General features: G+C 35.6%; 1 protein-coding gene across 1 annotated transcript in view; it reads left to right on the top strand.

The window, feature by feature from the left end:
* Positions 1–78: 78 nt before the first annotated feature.
* Positions 79–18386, top strand: part of LOC128207816 (steroid hormone receptor ERR2-like) — a 91441-nt gene continuing 73133 nt past the window's right edge. Inside the window, exon 1 of the mRNA XM_052910958.1 lies at positions 79–137. The gene's annotated coding sequence lies outside the window, so the exon portion shown is untranslated. The remainder of the gene's footprint in view (positions 138–18386) is intronic.

Genomic DNA, 18386 nt, shown 5'->3' with positions numbered 1-18386 from the left:
CCTATTGACGCGCAAAGGGAGGAAACCGCTGCGTGGAGTTTACTTTACACCGTATTTTCCGCGTTTCAAACTTTGTCCGTAACATCCGGGTAATTTATTCATGGCTGCCGCCTGAGAAAATAGCGACTGCTACAGAGGTAAAGAAGATTTTTCGAAAATATATGAACCGTTGAGTTGTTATGTTTTGACAACAGGCAAGGGCTATTTTTTTTCAATGTAGCATTATTGTGCCTATGCGTTTTCTTGTCTTTGTTGGAATTCTACTGGTTTTAGTGGAATTTCGTAATCACGAAATTTGACAGTTCAAAAACGTGATTCACTGATTGCCGGCTTCGCAATATATTCAAGAGATTCAATAAGTTCATCATTTAGGACGATTTGAGTATTGCAGATACGATATTTAAGTCATGTAAATAAACGAAGAACAGTTCATTGCTCGAAATTTAAGTGATTAACTCTGATAAAATTTGTTCAATCTTTGAATAATTTAAGATCCTGGATAGTGGCAAACTGATTCCCTCCCTTGATATAAAACTACACATTTGTAACGCTGCCACAAATAACAGAGTCCTGTTTAAACACAGAGGCTAAAAAGGCTGTCATGTGACATGTGATTTTTTTTTTAACAAAATAAACACATTTTTATATCTTAATATGGGTGGTTTTCAAAATAATGAGGCTTTTTCTTTTATCTCTCCTAACTTTTATTCCTTTCACTTTTGGAAAGTGTTAGCAGGCACATTATGGGCCAATCAATCTTGTTAAGAAAAGTGTTGAGTTTCAAATGAATGGCTCAATCAGCAAAAAAGTTATGTAAGAATATGTTGCTAAATTTGTCCCCTGTGCACACCAAAAAGTGTGACATTTTACATGAAGACCTTTATTCAAATGTGTTTTATTTTTTGAAACTGAATGATATAGTATTTTTTTATTGTTTTTTATGTAACTTTACCCTTTCTCATTTTAAAAAAAAAACATACTTCAAATAAAAAAATGTGTATTAGCTTAACCAATTTTTAATGTCATATGACAGACCCCCATTCATTTAAAAAAGAAGATACAATATTCAATTCACATTGAGAACACTACCATTCCATTTAAGCACTATTTATATTAAATTACTATGTTATTTTAATAACTTGAACCTGCCAGCTTTATATAAATAACATAGTTTTATTATTTCAAACTTTATTTTGTCCGTATCTCAGATGCATGACTTATTACCCCAAAATGTCCCCTGTGCACCTTTTCGGTTGTTAGTTGTCAGATTTCTATAATTTCTTCAATAAAATGATATTCTGCTATATTTCCCAGAAAAGAAAGTTACAAGAGATGCAAAAACAGTTTTCAGCCTCTCACTTACAGAGATTTGAAGCATCTGCATGGTTTAAAGCAATGTCCCCTGTGCACCCAGTTTTAGCAGATTTCAATAAAATGTCATGAACTAACAAATATGGTGCTATTTCCACATTCTGAGAAATGTGTATGTTATATTTAGGCATCACTTGATAGTTTAGCAACTTCATGGTAAGTGTGTTATAAATACTTTTTTTATTATTTAATTATAAAGCCATTGAATGTTTACTTTTAAAGGTTTATCAAATTAATTTAAATACAGATTCAGTATTGAGGCACATAAGATAACATATTTTGTTTAAATATTCTATTTTGATTATATCATGACAATTAAAAAACATCAAATCAAATTGAAATTATTCATGTAATGCTTTTATATGTGCAAGGTATTATATGCTTCAATTCAGTGCACAGGGGACAATTTTTTTCATATGGATAGCAAATATACCAGATTATAATTTTGTACAGGAAATAAGTACCCTAGTGGAAAAGCTTGTAGTTAAGCTTCCTTTTCCAAAGAGATCACATAGAAAATATGAAAACAAATGAAGAAAAGACTGTTGAAAACATTAACACAATGAAGTCTAGGAAGCACAGAGAATGACTTAGGAAAGATCATAAGTTGCAGAAAATGTATGACAGAGATCGAGATACTGAGAAAAAGAGCAGAATTTGCCAGGTATTGCTCAAATGCTATGAAAGAGGACAAATAGATCCTATATATGATTTACAAATAAAAGAAAAGGAGAAACTAAAGAAGCAGGGGCAGAGAAGAAATAAAATTAAGCGAAATGAAGAAACAACAAAAGTCCAGAAAATGACAGACAGAAAAAAAGGAGAAAGGTTAAAATGAGAAGGTATGAATACACACAGTTGAAGCAGCATCAGTTCAGAAAAAGCACAACATGCAAAACAACCCCTTCGGAGGGATTCCATGGCATAGGTCCCCACAATTAACCGTCTGGTAAAGAGTGCCACACCAAAGTGAAGGTCTCAAAATAAGTCATGTTGTAGAAAATTACACAATTGGTGATGTCTGTCAGTCAGAGTCATAAGAAAAGTAGGCAAACCAACTAAATCAGGAAAAAATAAAAAGGCAGCTAGTATACACAAGCAATGCTAAGAATATGTGGAGTTGCAAGAAAAGTCTTTGACAATTTGAGCGCCTAAAAATGGACCAAAGTAAAACCATGTCAAAGCCAGGTGAATTTAAATCCTTGTGGAAATCAAAAGTTGAGAATTTTCTTGAATTTAATTCTTGAATAATGCCTAATAAAAAAGATATTATTCTATTGAGTAGGATGCCAAAGACAAAGAGGCATCTTTTAAATTTCACATAAGTGTTTAATGGTAACAGGTACATTGAGACCAAAATCTTTATTCCACTTTGTGGACATATTTAATTCCATTGTTTAGAAATTTAGTTTTGTAGGCTCTAATATAATCTTTCAAACATTTACAGTTGTGTTTCAAGCTTTACTGAAAGTACAGTTCCTCTTATTGTAAAAATGTTTACCAGGAAAAGTTAAGTTACAAAAATAATTACATAATTAAAAAATATTACTTGCATTATGATTTGTCCCCTTTGCACCCTTTCCATTATTTAACAAAGTATTAAACATGTATGAATTCTAGTACTTTATATTACCATTGATGATATTTTCTATTTTTAGACTCAATATGAAGTAATAAATGTTATATATGTGATTGTTTGCTGTAAGTTGTTCTCTTAGCCACTATTTTCCATTTGCATCATTACATGCTGTTGAATTTTGAGGAAATTATTGTGAAAAATGTGATACTGAAGAAATTTTGAGGAATACACTCTATCACATACACAGAAATGTCTTAAGTTGATCACAAATCATTATTTTATTAACATGAAAGTAAATAATAATGCATATTATATTGGCCTTCAATATGTGTCCCCTGTGCACCGAAAAATTGTTCAATTTTGAAATGAACAATTTGGCAATTGGAAGTTACAATACATTCTTGAAATTTGGTATGTGATCTATAAAGATGCATAAGGTGAGGTTAATGTAGAATTTTTCCTTATTTGATTCTTGTTTTAATTACAGCAAAAACTTTGTAAGGTAACAATTTATTTTTGGTTTCAAATTTAGACAAAATGTGTTTATTTTTTTTATTTTTCTTAAACAACTAACTGAGTTATTATGCACATGACTACACACAGGTACCAATTACTGATTATATAATTCAGAAAAAGCATATGATTTATGCAAGGTTCTTGTCATAAGACACATTTATAAATCAACCATATTGTAAGAAATGTTCGCAATATTTGGATTTAAGGTCAAAATATTTTTTTATTTGTATTTCCTGATACTTTCTCAAAGTTGTTTCTGTGTAATTTGAAGTATTTACTTTCATGTAAAAAAGGTGACAATCATGAAAACTGGGTTTGAATTTTCAACCCCTATGTCACACTTTTGCCTCATTATTTTGAAAACCACCCATATACATGTTTTCACCCTAGTGCAACAACGGAAAATAGCTCTGCGAGCTAGTGTCTTAATTTATGTATATCTGACTTGAAATTTATGTATATCTGACTTGAAATAATGTTCTTGTATCTTGTACATGTGTCTAATAACTTAATAACCGCATACACAGAAACTAGAATCATAGAAGATGTTTGTCACTATCAAATCTCTTTTGTAACACATATTAGTGGATGAAATAGGCTGGGGATTGGGGGGGGGGGTATGGTTACCCAACCGACCCTTATATTGCCACCAACTTAAAAAAGATTATTGCCAAAAATAAAAAAAAATACTTGCATTTTGCGTTATCAGAAATATATTGTTCGAAGATAAACATTTTTTTCTGGGCTGCACATCTTCCTATTTCTAGGGAATTGTATGTAAAAAGTATGGCTAAATAGGGCTCTGCCGCAATATTTGGTTGATAATTTATTTCAATGACTCTTTATTTTGAACAAATCTTAACATACTTATTAGTATATGACATGGCTGAAAGCTGAAACATTTATATCATGAGTTTTTTTAGCTGATTTCCGCAAAAGGTAATGTTTACAAAATCCATAAATATGCAGAATAAAAAACGTTTATATTATATACAACTACACTGATATGATTTATTTAATTTCATATAGTGTGATGTGAACTTCCGTTGTTCTCAGTATTGTATACATTGTTCTTGTTTCTCGTACTCTACTTATCATGAATAATGTGACATAAAAGTGACAAAATTGTTAATGAGTTGTAAGACACTGGGTTTTCAGCTATAATTCAAATACATTCATATACTTATACAAACATTAACTTATATTTTTTTCACTGTTATTCATGAAGGAAAAATTTTGAGGAAATAAAGCAAACATCTTTTCGACTCTGTACAAACTACTTTCCATACAAAGGAGTTAGAAAATAATAGAAAAAAATAAATATATATAACGTGATAAAAGATTACAATGGTTCATTTTGAATTATGGCATTGATTAGAGTTGTAATGATGGTTAGACTTTGAATGAGTCAGAAGTATTTAAACTGGCAGATTTAGGGGGAAGGGTTTGCTTAAACTGACCTAGCCAAAACCTGTGATGTTGAATTTGTAAAACAATGCACCAGAATGCACCATTTCAGACTAACACTACATCATGATCAATGCTGATAATTCTGTTGAATTTCAATAGGGGGCAGCAAATCTTCACGGCCTTTGCCCAGTAAACTTCTGCCAGGAATAAAGTGTTGTTCATAAAACTGCAGCTCATGAGCATTTATTAAGGCATGAGTGACTTTGTGGAGAGTGTGTTTTGCCTATTATCTGGGAATACCTGTTTGGCAATATATCGGCTAAAACTCAAGATATAAATGTTCTGTCAGTAAAAAAATTCTTTGTGAGTTCTAACCTATTTACCGGTATATGCTGTTCCTGATTAGAGATTTTACATGGGCAAGTGTCAAGGGATTGTTCTCTTTAGTTTCTATTCTTGTCATTTTACATAATATAGACACTTTTATTTGTTGGAAATCTTGCCATTTCATTTCGCCAATTTACATACTAAAACTTGATATTACTAAATAAAAAAATATTAATCATGCTTTTTCATTAAGTTAATTTCCTTTGAAGAAAATTACAATATTTATATTACAATATTTATATCAAAAAATTATATTGAGCTTAAGGGCTTAAGATTGTTTAAGATATTGGGGCCAGACATAATGTCTTGTGTTTGAATGGATTTCAATGGAACTTTGCCTATTTCTTACATGTTTTTCTTTGGTTGTGAATTAGGCCCACCAGTGTGGCTTGAAGACATCTGAGAACCATCTTAATTGAATTCCATTTGCATTTACATTTAATTCAAAATTTAATGGGAGAATTGAACATATTGAATATGTAAATTGGAAGTAATGACGAACAGTTTTTATTTGTAGAATTAAGCAATTTAATCAAAGTGTTGAATGATGCTTTATTCCTGCTGCGATTTAATTATGCAACTGATTTTTCATGCTTAATCTAAATCGGTGTCTCTTGCCAACAATTCAAGATCGAAGATTTATAATATAAAAAGATTTATTATTTCACCCAGTACAAAAAAATATTTTGTAAACATGTGATATTTTACCCACTGTCAGCTCTTTAAAAAAAATAAACTGACTTGAACGCATTATACTTGATAACCTTATTTACATCCGTAATGCGAAGGCAGCATTTTTAAAATTGGACCACCAGATCTTTCCATTTGTGCTATAGAAATCAACATGTTAACGAAACTTTAAAAAGATCTTACTAAAGGATTTTGATCTTTCAAAAATAAACAACTACAATAATATAACCATTCAAGTTTGAATTATTTGCTTTATTTTTACCCTATGTTTGCCTTTTCATTCCATAGTATTTCTTGAAGAATATCCATACTATGTGAGGATTCTTTCATGATAATGTTTGATGTCTACAATCGGCTTTTAAAGAGAAAATTGGAAAGAGGCCATATTAAAACATGCCAGTCTCAATAATATTAAGTCAGACTAACAAAAAATATTTGTAGACTTTATTTATTATTTTTTTCATTCTTTTTACACAACTTGTGAAAACAGTTGTAATATTTTCCATTGGCAATTTATACAGACTTGAGACTGTTCATAATCATGGACTTGAGACTGTTCATAGTCATGGACACAGACTTGAAAATGTTCATAATCATAGACTCAGACTTCAGTCTGTTCATAATCATTGACTCAGACTTGAAACTGTCCATAATCATGGACTCAGACTTCAGTCTGTTCATTATCATTGATTCAGACTTGAGACTGTTCGTAATCATGGACTCAGACTTCAGTCTGTTCATATTCATTGACTCAGACTTGAAACTGTCCATAATCATGGACTCAGACTTCAGTCTGTTCATAATCATTGACTCAGACTTGAGACTGTTCGTAATCATGGACTCAGACTTCAGTCTGTTCATAACCATTGACTCAGACTTGAAACTGTCCATAATCATGGACTCAGACTTCAGTCTGTTCATAATCATTGACTCAGACTTGAAACTGTCCATAATCATGGACTCAGACTTGAGACTGTTCATTATAATGGACTCAAGACTTGAGACTGTTCATAATCATGGACTCAGACTTGAAACTGTCCATAATCATGGACTCAGACTTCAGTCTGTTCATAATCATTGACTCAGACTTGAAACTGTCCATAATCATGGACTCAGACTTGAGACTGTTCATTATAATGGACTCAGACTTGAGACTGTTCATAATCATTGACTCAGACTTGAGATTGTTCATAATTATGGTCTTGGGCTAAAGACTGTTCATAATCATGGACTCAGACTTGCGACTGTTCATAATCATGGACTCAGACTTGAGACTGTTCATAACCATGGACTTGAGACTGTTCCTAATCATGGACTCAGACTTGAGACTGTTAATAATTATGGACTTAGACTTGGGACTGTTCATAACCATGGACTTATACTTGAGACTGTTCATAATCATGGACTCAGACTGGAGACTGTTCATAATATTGGACTCAGACTTGAGGCTGTTCATTATCATGGGCTCAGACTTTAGATTGTTAATAATTATGGACTCAGACTTGAGACTGCTCATAATCATGGACTCAGACCTGAGACTGTCCATAATCATGGACTCAGACATGAGACTGTTCATTTTCATTGAAACAGGCTTTAGACTGTTCATAATCATGGATACAGACTTGAGACTGCTCATAATCATGGACTCAGACCTAGGGCTGTCCCTAATCATGGACTCAGACATGAGACTGTTCATAATTATGGACTCAGACTTGAGACTGCTCATAATCATGAACTCAGACTTAGGACTGTCCCTAATCATGGACTCAGACATGAGACTGTTCATTTTCATTGATACAGGCTTTAGACTGTTCATAATCATGGACACAGACTTGAGACTGCTCATAATCATGGACTCAGACCTAGGACTGTCCATAATCATGGACTCAGACATGAGACTGTTCATAATTATGGACTCAGACTTGAGACTGTCCATAATCATGGACTCAGACCTGACACTGTCCCTAATCATGGACTCAGACATGAGACTGTCCATAATCATGGACTCAGACATGAGACTGTTCATAATTATGGACTCAGACTTGAGACTGTCCATAATCATGGACTCAGACCTAGGACTGTCCCTAATCATGGACTCAGACCTGAGACTGTTCATTTTCATTGATACAGGCTTTAGACTGTTCATAATCATGGACACAGACTTGAGACTGCTCATAATCATGGACTCAGACCTAGGACTGTCCCTAATCATGGACTCAGACCTGAGACTATCTATAATCATGGACTCAGACATGAGACTGTTCATAATTATGGACTCAGACTTGAGACTGTCCATAATCATGGACTCAGGCTTGAGACTGTTCATTTTTATTGAAACAAGCTATAGACTGTTCATAATCATGGACACAGACATGAGACTGTTCATTTTTATTGAAACAAGCTTTAGACTGTCCATAATCATGGACTCAGACCTAGGACTGTCCCTAATCATGGACACAGACTTGAGACTGTTCATAATTATGGACTCAGACTTGAGACTGTCCATAATCATGGACTCAGACCTAGGACTGTCCCTAATCATGGACACAGACTTGAGACTGTTCATAATTATGGACTCAGACTTGAGACTGTCCATAATCATGGACTCAGACCTAGGACTGTCCCTAATCATGGACTCAGACCTGAGACTGTTCATTTTCATTGATACAGGCTTTAGACTGTTCATAATCATGGACACAGACTTGAGACTGCTCATAATCATGGACTCAGACCTAGGACTGTCCCTAATCATGGACACAGACTTGAGACTGTTCATAATCATGGACTCAGACATGAGACTGTTCATAATTATGGACTCAGACTTGAGACTGTCCATAATCATGGACTCAGACTTGAGACTGTTCATTTTCATTGAAACAGGCTTTAGACTGTTCATAATCATGGATACAGACTTGAGACAATTCATTTTTATGGACTTGGGCTTGAAATTGTTCATTATCATAGACTCCGACTTGAGACCTGAGACTGTCCATAATCATTGTTCATTATCATGGACTTGGACTTGAAACTGCTCATTTTCATGGACGTAGGCTTGGGATTGTTAGTAATCATGGACTTGGGCAGTGGATTTTGAGAAATATATTTGCATTAAAGCATTTGAAATTGGGAAAATTTAGTGCAATAAAACTTCAAGCTCATTTATTCAAAACTGTGAAAACTTAAGGCATACAATTTAAGGAACAAACACAACTTTAAGATCAGCGCAAACAATGATTCCATTTTTGTAAATTTTTTATGATATTTTGGTTTCTGGAAAATAGATGTCTCAAACTTATTTTTTGTTTGTAATAGTCTCAATAATGTGATATTCAACCACTGGAAAAGCCCTCGAATTGATCTAAGTCTGCATCTTAATTTAATTGTAATGAAACAGTTTTCCTGGTAAGGACAACATGCTTTATAAGGCAAATTAAGTTACTGCATAATGATTCATGGAAATCTTGTTTTTTTCTTTATCACATTTCATTAACATGTTTTGGCTTGTCAATTGAAGATTTTTTTCAAAAATGTTCATGCTAGACAAGAAGTAAAAGTACTTGTTTATCTTTGCTTTAGTAACTAAACCATTGAATTGATTTATAGTTCTGCATAAGAATGGATGTTGTCTGGCTGCTGAATATATATATAAGTGTTGAGTAAGGTAAAAATAAATTATAACTTACTTAGTGTAACCCTGAATGTCCCTAAACTAGGTAGCTTGCATGCGCACTGCAAGCTTCTTAATAGCCCACTAGATAAAACAAGTAAATGACTTAAAGCTGCACTCTCACAGATTGTCAGTTTTGACACTTTTTAAAGAAGTTGTCTCAGAATTGGCTAATTTGGGCATCAATGCCTTCAATTCAGTTATATGAGATAAGTAACAATAGAACAAATCTCAAATGTTTGGTCAAACTGCTGTAAGTTTGATTTTCTTGAAGTGATAGTAATGCTTTTTAAGCCATAAAACATTATTTTTCGAAGTTAACTATGATAAATTTGAATCTAATCTTTTGTCAGCAGTCTTATATCACTGGTTTCCAAACATTAACGCTAACATTGGCTCATTCAAAGACAAACAATAAAGTTGTCAAAACGATTAATTTGCGAGAGTGCAGCTTTAAAGGAAATTTGGTACTTGTTGCAGAGGCTTTCGAAATGATTAATTGTGAAGGCTACTCATGATCCCAGAAGCATGAGAGTGAACACTAAATAAATGTGACTTTGAACAGATGAATCAGAGATATTGCGTGAGATGGTGTCATTTTTAAAGGAGCAATGATCTGGATGCTGGAGCCATTTTTGTTCTCTGAACTGGATGGGCATAAAAGTATAAGACTTTGATTGCTTTGATTCAAAGACTTTATACCTGTATAATTCATGTTATTCTGGTATATGTTAGGTAACACTCTTGTGAAGTACTTAGCACACTAATTCGACATAATTTTCAGATCTGATTTCTGGCAAAGTCAATTCCAGCAAACCCTGCATATTATTATTCCGCCATTTCTTTTATTTACCTTACATTATACAGCCAAGTATAATTGCGAAGTACATTTAGGGATTAATTGAGTGAAACAAAGCAATAAATTAGGTTGCAAATGTGTATATAGTGCTTGTAAAAAATTAACATGTTAAATTGCAACATGTTTAAACTAGGATTTCAAAATAACAGTTCTAATTAATATGCATGGTGGTGTTTTTACTTGCATTGCAAAATATTCAGGTGTCCATTATTTAGTACACAAAAATATAGTACACACACACAATAAGGTCATTTTCAGTTTAAGCTTACAATTTTTCTGTAGTCAAATGGTTGGTCACCTGTTAATCAGTATAGTAAAACCTTCAAGTCCGGCAGATTTAACATTTTTCAAAACTTCAAGTGGTCAACAAGCTATATAATCATTTTTGATTTCTTATTTTGTCCTTGAAATTATACTGATTTCACATGGCAAAAACATGGCTTTTTGCACCTAAGTGTGGTCCTTTTTGGGGGGGTCAGGCTATTAATGACCTGGTCATTTCTGCTAATATCATAGTTAATTAACATCTTGTCAGTTTCACTGTTGTTTTCTTACATTATTGTTGTTTACTCCTAGAAAGTAAGGCATTTTTTATTCACACTGTGTTTTTCTAGAAAATTATTTTTGCCCTAAAATGTAAAATAAAATTCAAAACAGGAACTGATGCAACTAACAATATATATATATATATATTTTTTTTTTTTCAAAAGATAATGCAAACAACCATTTAAATATGGGCAATGCCTTAAGGGCTGCATAGAGCCTATTAAATATGGGTATCATATGAAAAGAAACATAAGCATTTAGCCCATTAAATATGGGTATCATATGAAAAGAAATATAAGCATAGAGCCCATTAAATATAGGTCAAAATAATAATGTCTTTCCCTTAAAATGGAATCTATATTTATTGGGTTCTTTGCGTACAATTCCTTTAAAATGATACCCATATTTATAGATTTTTTTTTTATTTTAAAAGGACCCTGATAATATAATTTAGAAAGCCCATTACTCAAAGTCACTGTATTCCCTCTAAAGAACAAAAGTGGTTGCTGCTCAAAAAAGGACAATGGATTTCTCAGAAAATAATTCTTAGATCTTCTTATTGATTTAATATTCTTGTTCTTAGAATGTGATGAATGATTATTGCACCTGCGGCGTACAGGCGGATGGTGTCCAGTATGTAGTCTGATCAATAACTTTGAAAACATTGGTCTAATCATCACCAAATTTGATCAGAATGTGTATGGACATAAAATCTCCAAACTTGGTGTCCTTATAATAGAACAGGCATATTTTGAGACGGTTCGTGCTCTTGTTTCATTATGCGATTATTTCATACCTCTGCTATTGTAAAAAAATATAAAAATAATTGTGACTGTTTGTCAGATATCCTTGAACCTTGGTTCATCTTGCTCTTCATGTACATGTTTACTCCGACCACAGATTCCTAACTCATTTTGACAATAACAAGCTCAGACAAGTTCATGACATTTTTATGCATGATGTGACAAATTAAGTGGACTAGAAAGTAGATATATTGTGGCAACCTGTAACTGAGCTGGACAGGTACCATTCATCTTGAGGAAGCTAGAATGTTCATGTTTACCATAAATATTATTTTAACATAATGAACAGAGCAGCATCCATTACACTACTATTGAAGCTAGTGTAATGAAATTATTTTTTAACATTTCATATTTGAGGCCAATGCTAATAACTTATCTAGAGCACACAAAGTGAAACCTGGTTATTAGAATGACGAATGTCGCTGTTTGGGTGGGCGGCCGGGCAGCGTCAAACTCATCTATGAAACTGAATAATTATACCCACACAAACGAAGTTTGAGGGGGTATGTAGGAGTGAGCTTGTTGGTCTGTCGGTCGGTCTGTCTGTCGGTTTTCATGGTTTCCGGACGATAACTCATGAAAGGCTAGACTGATTTGAACAATTTTTGGTACACAGGTGTAACATCAGAAGATACAGGTCAATTTCGATATTGGGGCTGGTGGGTCCAAGGTCAAGGTCACTGTTACTAAAAAGAGAAAAACGGTTTCCGGACGATAACTCATGAAAGGCTTGACAGATTTGAACAATTTTTGGTACACAGGTGTAACATTAGAAGATACAGGTCAAGTTCGATATTGGGGCTGGTGGGGCCAAGGTCAAGGTCACTGTTACTAAAAATAGAAAAACGGTTTCCGGCCGATAACTCATGAAAGGCTAGTTTTTCTTGTCAGCAGTGTAACTTCTAAATTACTCAACAGATTTAAATAAAACAATACATGCATGATAAAAGAAGATGCAGTGTGTAGTAACCTTGGAGTTATGGCCTCTTTTCAAAGGAATGGTTTGCCATTCCTGTGTCCAGGCGGCATTTGGGGGTATTCATCACTCCTGTGACAGCTCTAGTTTTAATTGACATATCTTGATCTATAGGAAGAGTTTATGGAGACCTTTCATGGGATTGGGTTTGGGGTCCCTAGGGTCAAGGTCAAGGTCACTGTTACTAAAAATAGAAAATGGTTGAAACTGAATAACTTAAGTTAGGGTTGACATATCTTGACTCGACATGATATTAATGTAGAGTTTATGGAGACCTTTGATGGGATTGTGTTTGGGGTCAAGGTCACTGTTACTAAAAATAGAAAAATGGTTGAAACTGAATAACTTTAGTCAGGGTTCGCATATCTTGACCCAACTTGGTATAAAGGAAGAGTTTATGGAGACCTCTTATGGGATTGCCTATGGGGTCCCTTGAGGGTCAAGGTCACTGTTACTAAAAATAGAAAAACAGACATAGCAATTTATTTATAGGTGCCTTATCTAATTAGTTCTCATTTATGAGCATTGAAGTTTTTCAGACATATATTGAATATCAAAACTTTTTGTAGCATAAGTCTGATTTTGCTAAATGTTGTTGGACAGAATTTTGTCAAGGCACAAGCGAAAATGTTAATTTTGCTAATGTTGTCGAGGGAAGATGAATGATGATTTTTTGACGCTGTGATTGAGAAATGTATTCGGTTTAAAACAGTGAGAATTTGGCATATCTTGGACATAACATAGACAGATATAGTGTGGTTACAGGCTACTTATTAAGTTCCCTTTATATTGTTTAGTCAATTGATAAATTTACACCAAAATAACACTGATTTCTTGTGCTTCACAATCCCCAACACCATATATGCCCAGAAAGATAGAAAAAAATGAAAAAAATGTTTGTTTGTTTTTTAAAGATAAACAAAATTGTTGAACCTTATTTCACTTTGTATTGATAAAATGACCAATGTCAAAGGTTACAATGAAATATTCTTCATTATCCAAAAGGCTTATTGTGACAGCTTAAGAGCCAATTTAGATACCAAATTTAGTAAGTTATGGTCGTCCGTGACATCATTTTGAGGTTGATCAGCTGGTAAGTCAGGTCATTGAACAGAGTTTAGATAAACAAGTTGACTCTAGGTGGACAGGTCACACTAGCTTTACCTTGCGGTCAGTACTGACCCAAGGATGTCCAGTTTTATAACCTTGTTTTTGTGTCTTTGAATTAATTGGCCTTGAATTCATGAAAAACAAGAATGATAATATAACTGGCAAAGTTTTATATTGACCAATCCAGCCCCATTTAGATAAAAAATATATATAGGCCTTTATAGATGTTAATTTTTCATTAATAGCTATGTGGCCAAAAAATCCTCAGTTAAAAAAGCACCAAATTATTGCTTAAATTTTTTTTTATCTGTACACAAATCATTATTTTTTTATTATTTTTTTATAATTAAGTTTAAATGAGTTAAACCCAATGATGCATTTAAAATTTAAAAAAATGTTTTGCAATACCCTATATTGTATCCCTTTAAAATATATAACGCTCTGTGGCTGGTATTTATAAAACATCTGAGGTAATTTCTTTAATAACAACAAAGTTGATTTCCTAAAATGTTCATGGTTAAAAAATATGACTTAAGTTGTTTTATGAAGAATACCAAAGCAGGCCTTAAATAGTAAAAGCTTATATTGTATGATTACGCTGATTATTTATCTTTTCATTTTCTCTCTATTTTTCTAGAAGAATATTTTAGAATATTTAAACAGTTCATATCGGGAAAGTTCTATAGCAAAAAATGTTCTGGTTATGTAAAATCTATTTTGTTAGGAACATGCATAGATAACAACAATTATTGAATATTTGGTTTAATTATAACAAAACTGTTCAATAAATTCCCAATATATTGACAATCATTCTTTTATCATATCGATAACTGTGTTCAGCTGACTTCGTACTTGAGTGTATCGATAGCCTTTTAATTTGGCCATGTTTACTTGTTGTGACCAATATCGTAAATGTTATCTTCAATGACTCGATTCAGAACTGCCAAGTTAGCAGGTCTTTTATGAACAGATTGAAAAGAAATATCAACTTATTTTTTGTTTGTTAACAAGCTGAAACATTGAGCTGAATTAACTGCAGTCTTCAACATGGCATGGTATACAACAATTTGACTTAGCTGGATTAAGTCACTGTAGGCAGGGTACATGGCCACTGGTGTAGCTCCATGTAGTCACTGTAGGCAGGGTACATGGCCACTGGTGTGGCTCAATGTAGTCACTGTAGGCAGGGTACATGGCCACTGGTTTAGCTCGAAGTAGTCACTGTAGGCTGGGTACATGGCCACTGGTGTGGCTCAATGTAGTCACTGTAGGCAGGGCACATAGCCACTGGTGTAGCTCCATGTAGTCACTGTAGGCAGGGCACACAGTGGCTGGTGTAGCTCCATGTAGTCACTGTAGGCAGGGTACACAGCCACTGGTGTAGCTCAATGTAGTCACTGTAGGCAGGGTACATGGCCACTGGTGTAGCTCCATGTAGTCACTGTAGGCAGGGTACACAGCCACTGGTGTAGCTCAATGTAGTCACTGTAGGCAGGGTACACAGCCACTGGTGTAGCTCCATGTAGTCACTGTAGGCAGGGCACACAGCCACTGGTGTAGCTCCATGTAGTCACTGTAGGCAGGGTACATGGCCACTGGTGTAGCTCCATGTAGTCACTGTAGGCAGGGTACACAGCCACTGGTGTAGCTCCATGTAGTCACTGTAGGCAGGGTACACAGCCACTGGTGTAGCTCAATGTAGTCACTGTAGGCAGGGTACACAGCCACTGGTGTAGCTCCATGTAGTCACTGTAGGCAGGGCACATGGCCACTGGTGTAGCTCAATGTAGTCACTGTAGGCAGGGTACATGGCCACTGGTGTAGCTCAATGTAGTCACTGTAGGCAGGGCACACAGCCACTGGTGTAGCTCCATGTAGTCACTGTAGGCAGGGCACACAGCCACTGGTGTAGCTCAATGTAGTCACTGTAGGCAGGGTACATGGCCACTGGTGTAGCTCCATGTAGTCACTGTAGGCAGGGTACATGGCCACTGGTGTAGCTCAATGTAGTCACTGTAGGCAGGGCACACAGCCACTGGTGTAGCTCCATGTAGTCACTGTAGGCAGGGCACACAGCCACTGGTGTAGCTCAATGTAGTCACTGTAGGCAGGGTACACAGCAACTGGTGTAGCTCCATGTAGTCACTGTAGGCAGGGCACACAGCCACTGGTGTAGCTCAATGTAGTCACTGTAGGCAGGGCACACAGCCACTGGTGTAGCTCAATGTAGTCACTGTAGGCAGGGTACACAGCAACTGGTGTAGCTCAATGTAGTCACTGTAGGCAGGGCACACAGTGGCTGGTGTAGCTCCATGTAGTCACTGTAGGCAGGGTACATGGCCACTGGTGTAGCTCAATGTAGTCACTGTAGGCAGGGCACACAGCCACGTGTGTCGCTCAATGTAGTCACTGTAGGCAGGGCACACAACCACTGGTGTAGCTCCATGTAGTCACTGTAGGCAGGGTACACAGCCACTGGTGTAGCTCAATGTAGTCACTGTAGGCAGGGCACATGGCCACTGGTGTAGCTCCATGTAGTCACTGTAGGCAGGGTACACAGCCACTGGTGTAGCTCCATGTAGTCACTGTAGGCAGGGTACACAGCCACTGGTGTAGCTCCATGTAGTCACTGTAGGCAGGGCACACGGCCACTGGTTTAGCTCAATGTAGTCACTGTAGGCAGGGCACACAGCCACTGGTGTAGCTCCATGTAGTCACTGTAGGCAGGGCACATGGCCACTGGTGTAGCTCAATGTAGTCACTGTAGGCAGGGTACACAGCCACTGGTGTAGCTCAATGTAGTCACTGTAGGCAAGGGTATACAACCACTGGTGTAGCTCAATGTAGTCACTGTAGGCAGGGCACACAGCCACTGGTGTAGCTCCATGTAGTCACTGTAGGCAGGACACAGTAGCTCAATGAAGTCACTGTAGGCAGGGCACACAGCCACTGGTGTAGCTCCATGTAGTCACTGTAGGCAGGGCACACAGCCACTGGTGTAGCTCAATGTAGTCACTGTAGGCAGGGCAAACAGCCACTTGTGTAGCTCCATGTAGTCACTGTAGGCAGGGCACACAGCCACTGGTGTAGCTCAATGTAGTCACTGTAGGCAGGGCACACAGCCACTGGTGTAGCTCAATGTAGTCACTGTAGGCGTGGCTGGTGTAGCTCCATGTAGTCACTGTAGGCGTGGCTGGTGTAGCTCAATGTAATCACTGTAGGCAGGGCACACAGCCACTGGTGTAGCTCCATGTAGTCACTGTAGGCGTGGCTGGTGTAGCTCCATGTAGTCACTGTAGGCAGGGCACACAGCCACTGGTGTAGCTCAATGTAGTCACTGTAGGCAGGGCACACATCCACTGGTGTAGCTCAATGTAGTCACTGTAGGCAGGGCACACAGCCACTGGTGTAGCTCAATGTAGTCACTGTAGGCAGGGCACACAGCCACTGGTGTAGCTCAATGTAGTCACTGTAGGCAGGGTACACAGCAACTGGAATAGGTTTCGTATTTGGTTGATCCTGCTTTTTACTCAATGTTTTTATGCATGTAAAAAATCTTCATGTTTTGCATATTGGCTTCATGATATGAAAAATTCCTAATGAGTTGTTATTTTTGTTATTTTCATTGAATATTGCTTTGAATCTTTAAATTCATTACTAATTGAATCAGAATGGATGAATGGTGAGAAGTTAGGGGAAAACTTCAGTTTTCAAATGGAAAAATGGGGTTGAAATTGTCTTAAATCATTGGAGGACAGTCCAATAGGATATTTTTTCAATAATCGATTTTGGCAAAATTACTATTGTGCATATTGAATGTTGCCAATATCAACCTTTCACATCGATTTTAATAGATTATCGGAACAGCACTATTTGCTACGCCCCTGATCACTTGAAGGGATTTTAACTCTGATTGGCTATGATGGCTTATAGAAGCCAACAAATTTAAACTGGCTCTAATTTTATATCAGCAGATTAGCTGATAATGTGATTTAGCTAGTATTGGCATTACCTTTGATTAGACAGAGTTATTTTCAAACCAGACGGAAACTTACATTATCTTATTCAACTTTTAAGGTAATTTTAACGAAATATTTGAGTAAATTTGGTGGCAATACTGTGAGTTTTGGAGATTTTTTTTAACTTTTTGCGCTACACAAAGTAAGTTGCAATCGTAAGTTCAGATCATGTTGAAACTTGATGGATGTTTAGCATTTGTCTTGTTTTTTATCAGCAGGTCGGTGCACTGTTTAAATTTGGTATTGAATTCTGATTAAACTTTTCAGCAAAGCAATTGCTTGTTATTCAATTATTTTTTAACTAACGAATTCTGCATATTGTCAAGAACAATCTATCTTAATGAATTCCAAGAGCGATTGTATTTTTTCCTTGCATTATAGTAAGTCTGTTTTTTTTGAAAGATTAAAATAGATGTAATTGTTTACTATTATGTAACAACTTTCGTTTGATGT

This window comes from Mya arenaria, chromosome 11 (assembly GCF_026914265.1).
Source record: "Mya arenaria isolate MELC-2E11 chromosome 11, ASM2691426v1".
Classification (NCBI taxonomy): Eukaryota; Metazoa; Mollusca; class Bivalvia; order Myida; family Myidae; genus Mya; species Mya arenaria.
Note: the sequence above shows the minus strand (reverse complement) of the source record. Positions and strands in the feature narration are given on the sequence as shown.